Consider the following 5,129-nt stretch of genomic DNA (forward strand, 5'->3'; position numbering starts at 1 on the left):
CATTTGGACAACTTTAAAGATGATTTTCTCAATATTTAGATTTTTTTGCACCCTCAGATTCCAGATTTTCAAATAGCTGTATCTCAGCCAAATGTTGTCCGATCCTAACAAACCATACATCAATGGAAAGCTTATTTATTCAGCTTCCAGATGATGCATACATCTCAATTTTGAAAAATGTACTCTTATGACTGGTTTTGTGCTCCAGGGTCACATATATATAAAAGATTAAAAATGTGAGCAATTACAGTTTAATTTGTTATTATTTTTTATAATTCAGTGGCAGAAACAAGCTTCCATAGCACACATAAAAGCACGTGCCGTGACTTATCAAAGCTCAGGACTCTAGAGTTTCCTTCAAACGTCTCTGTGTCATTATTCAGGTGTCTAAAAATAAAGACGTCAGTCGTCCAACAGACTTTAATTAACTAAGTGAGATTCACAACAAAGCCCAAGTTCTCCTCATGAAGTCTGAGAGCAGCGAACTCCACCAAACTCCACCAGTCTTCGTCCTTTGTGTGTGTATATCCACTGCCTGATCAAATATTCAGCTCAACACAGATTCAGAGCAGAATACAGATCCCAGCTGTGTCTTTCAGCTTGTCCCGTCAAACCCTCCACAGTGAATGATGCATGAAGAGGCAAAGGGTGAAGATCTCTAAGCAAGTTCACTTGCTTGAGCTCGTATAGTTTCTGTATGCGACTCACATCGCATCAGCAAAGGGGTTTTATAAAGGTTAATATTTGGTCGGGTTCTGGTGGCCTTAAGAACAAATAAGAAAATGTTGCATTCATAAAAATACTTAGGAATGTTCTTAAGATTCTTAAAATGTAATTTTGTTCTTTAAAATCTTTGTAAATAACTGCTTGAAGTAAGCATACGTTCCAGTTTGTTTTAAATCCCCAAAGACAAGCCTGTCATTAAAGATAAAATACAAAACAAAAACAAAAAAACAAACAAGGAATTTAATGATTTTGGGGGCAGATTCATTAAATGTAGTTTTTAATTTAGTTCTTTTTAACTGCAATTTTTCTTCTGATTTTCTAACAGTTAAAGAATTAGTTGTATTCAGAAAAATATTTAAGAATCTTAAGACAAAATTCAGATTCTCAAAAAAATATTTTTATTTATTAATTTATTTACTTAAAAAAAAGTTTGAAATATGTCGTGATGAATGTTCTTATGATTCTTAAGACAAAACTTAAAAATAATTCTAATTCTGAAAAGAATGCTCTTCAAAATCATTGTAAATAACTTCTCAAAGTTAGCATAAGCTCCTATTTGTTTTAAATCCAAAACGTTAAAGCCTGCTGTTTAATCTTTAAAAAAAATAAAATAAAGTGTAATAAAGAAAATATTTGATAACTTTGAATTGCAAGGAATTTAATGATTCTGGAGCCAGATTTACAAAAATATTCTTAATTCAGTTCTTTTTAACCGCAGTTTTTCTTCTGATTTTCTAACAGTTAAGAGTTAAAAATAAAGAATTTGTTGTATTCACAAAAATATTTAAGAATGTTCTGAAGAATCTTAAGATAAAACTCAATTCAGAATCTCAAAAATAATATTTTTTTCTCTCATTTTTTAACTTGAGGAAAAAGTAAGAAATATGTTGAATTCACAAAAACACTTAAAGAAAGAAACGAAAAAAGAAAGAAGGAAAGAAGGAAAGGAAGGAAGAAAAAGAAAGAAAGAAAGAAAGAAAGAAAGAAAGAAAGAAAGAAAGTAAAGAATGTTCTTCAAAATCATTGTAAATAACTTCTCAAAGTTAGCATAAGCTCCAATTTGTTTTAAATCCAAAACGTTAAAACCTGTCATTTAATCTTTAAGAAAAAAGAAAAGCATATTAAAGAGAATATTGTATAACTTCGAATGAGAATTGCAAGGAGTTTAATGGTTCTGGGGCCAGATTCGCAAAATACTCATAAGAATTAAATTCTTCCTAACTGCAATTTTCTTCTAATTTTCTAACTTAAGCTAAAAGTTAAGAATATGTTGCATTCATAAAAATATTATATATAGCAGTAAAGCAGAAAATATTCTTGCACTTAGGAATTTACGAATTAAGAACGGTCCTAACATTTTTCTCACAGATTTCCTTGAAAGCGGCATCTGTTTCTGAAGAAGCCAGAGTGAGTCTTCTGAGTGATTCATTAAAAAGATCCGAATCATGAGAATCATTGCTGAAGTGAACCTCACTGCTCACACTACTCATTTTCTTTGTAATTCTCAAATATCGATATCGATATCGATTCTTAAATCAAGATACATTTACTTGAGAAGCTGACTTGACTTAAGACATTTAGTGTAGTTTCCTGAGAGTTATGTTTTTGTCCTACACTTTTAATGTGACGCGACAGCACACCATAAACCCAAATGCATTTTTAATCAGCATAATTTTATGATGCTTTGACACATTTCAGAGATCAGTAGTGATATTCATTCTGCTGTGGTTTGGGAAACACATCTGCTTGTAGGAAACTCATCGTAGTTTATAGGATCCTGATCTCATATTTTGCCGTCATGGGTCACTGGCTTTAATAACATCTATTACACGGCTTGAGGAATGGAAATATAAAACTTCTGGAGGATCGGCACGGAGACTACTCTGTAGTCTTCTGCTGAAATAAGCTGATAGATAGAGACAGAGGTTTATTCAACATGACTTGAATGCTGTCCTCCATAAAAGACACAGATATTATAAGTTCTTTGATATTTGCAATCAGCATCTTACCATGTCAGAGGTTGCAAAAGATTTCTATTTCAGATGAATGCTGTTATTCTGAACTTTCTATTCGTCAAAGAAACAAAGAAACCTGAAAAAAATTCTACTCCGCTGTTTTCAACGTAATAATAATAATAATAATAATAATTGTCAATAATAATAATAAATGTTTTTTGAGCAGCAAGTCGTAATAAATATATATTTATATGTCACAATTATGTTATGAGTTTTTGGTATAATTTTAACATTTTATATCACAATTTTGACTTTTTATGTCATACTTATGAATTTTTGTCATAATTATGACATCATAATTTTTTTTTTTTATGTTATAATGTGGACTTTCTGTCAAAATTTAAACTTTCTATGTGATAATTATGACTTTTTGTAAATTTCGACTTAGTATTTCATAATTTCAACTTATGTCATAATTTTGACTTTTTGTCATAATTCTGACATATGTCATCATTTAAACTTTTATGTTATAATGTGGACTTTCTGTCATAATTTCACCTTTTTATTTGATGGTTATGATTTTTGTCATAATTTAAATTTGTTATGTCATAATTATGGCTTTTTATGTCATAATTCTGACAATGTCATAATTTACGGTTTTTATGTTACAGTTATGAATTTTTATGTCAGAATTTTAACTTTTTATGTCCTAATTCCAGCATAGTATTGTCATGATTTTGACTTTTTGGTGACTTTTTATTTTACGTGTTTGGAAGGACATGAGGCTGAGTAGATGAGTAGAATAGAAGTAGAATTAAGTAGAATTAAAGTAGAATTCTGAGTAGAATTAAAAGGTAATGAAGGCTTTGAAAGCAGGAATAAAAGAGAGGCTTCATGCAGCATGTATAATTGAATCTCTTCCATCTGTAAATGATTGCTCTTTTATAAAATGAACACATCTTCCCCTGGAAGGAATTCAATTATTTCGGGTTCAGTTATAATAATTTGACATGGCTATGACATTTGAAAGGAAGTTATCTTCATGTGTGAAATAAAGACTGCTCATATTTATGCTAATAACTCCATGTTAGTTATTCTCATATATCTATTTAATTCTCCTGACATGCTGATTACATGCAAATGTCCCTATTAAAGCATTCTAACCTTTATGACTGTGCTGAAACAGACCTCAGCTGCTTTACCTTCTTCCTCAAAAACCATTGTCACGAGAGATTAACCTTCAGCAAACGCTGGCTAAACCGGAAATGTCGCTGTGTCGCATCAGTGTTGGTTTCATATTGTGTTTTGATTCTATCGGAGCTTGTTTCTGCGGCTGAATAAAAAAAAAATTAAAAAGTAATTGTGACTTTTTTTTCTCACTAGATCTTAAAAGTCTATTTTTAAAAAAACTGTGCTTGCAGATAATACAATATTATAATAAAAGACCACTTAAGTGTATTTAAAGACACTTTCATGAATCTTTCTTAAAACAGTTAAGCAGACTTTTTTTATTTTAAAGTATATTTTAAATCATTGTTTTACAACCCCAAATCCAAAAATGTTGGGACATTTTGTAAAATGAATTAAGAGGCTTGTAAAGTACATTTAGCAGTAGCTTTAAATAAATTTAAAAGAAAATAGACGTAATTATGAAATTACCTATGTACTTAAGACTTGGCTACAAAACACTCCTAAGTTAAAATAGTTCCATCTAAGAAAAATGTAAACAAAACATTTCAGTTTGATTGGAACTAACATGCAATAAAATGTCTGAACACATTCAGTTGAAACTTAAGTATATTTTTATTTTATTTTATTTGTGTTACTTTCATAATAATTACTCTTAAAAGTATGTTGAAGTGACATTAAAGTATGTTATGTTTTAGTTTATCATAAATGCCAGTACATTCAGCAGTACTTTAACCATATTTCAAAGACACATATAAAGATGTACTTAAGTCCTGCGTAAAAAAGCACTCTAAAGTTCAAATAACTGCATTAAATTTAAGCTATAATACACTTTAATTAAACTGCTTCTAACATGCAATAAAGTGTCTGAAAACATTACATTCAGAAAATCCTTTAAAGCATACAGTATTATTTCCATAATAAGTCCTCTTTTTAAGGTAAATTGTCAAAGTTTACTTTTTTCCACAATGGTTAATATTAAAATATGTTGGTTTGTATCTTTTTATAGACCATTTTCAATAAAACTAACATGCACATCCTCATATCTGTTGCTGGAGATAATATAAATGTTAACTGAAATAAAATAAAATAAAACATTAAAAAGCTATAAAAAGTATTCTATCATCTATCTATCTATCTATCTATCTATCTATCTATCTATCTATCTATCTATCTATCTATCTATCTATCTAATCTATCTATCTATCTATCTATCTATCTATCTATCTATCTATCTATCTATCTATCTATCTTCTATCT

Source organism: Sinocyclocheilus anshuiensis, unplaced genomic scaffold (genome assembly GCF_001515605.1).
Source record: "Sinocyclocheilus anshuiensis isolate Anshui unplaced genomic scaffold, SAMN03320099.WGS_v1.1 scaffold541, whole genome shotgun sequence".
In the NCBI taxonomy this organism is placed as follows: domain Eukaryota; kingdom Metazoa; phylum Chordata; class Actinopteri; order Cypriniformes; family Cyprinidae; genus Sinocyclocheilus; species Sinocyclocheilus anshuiensis.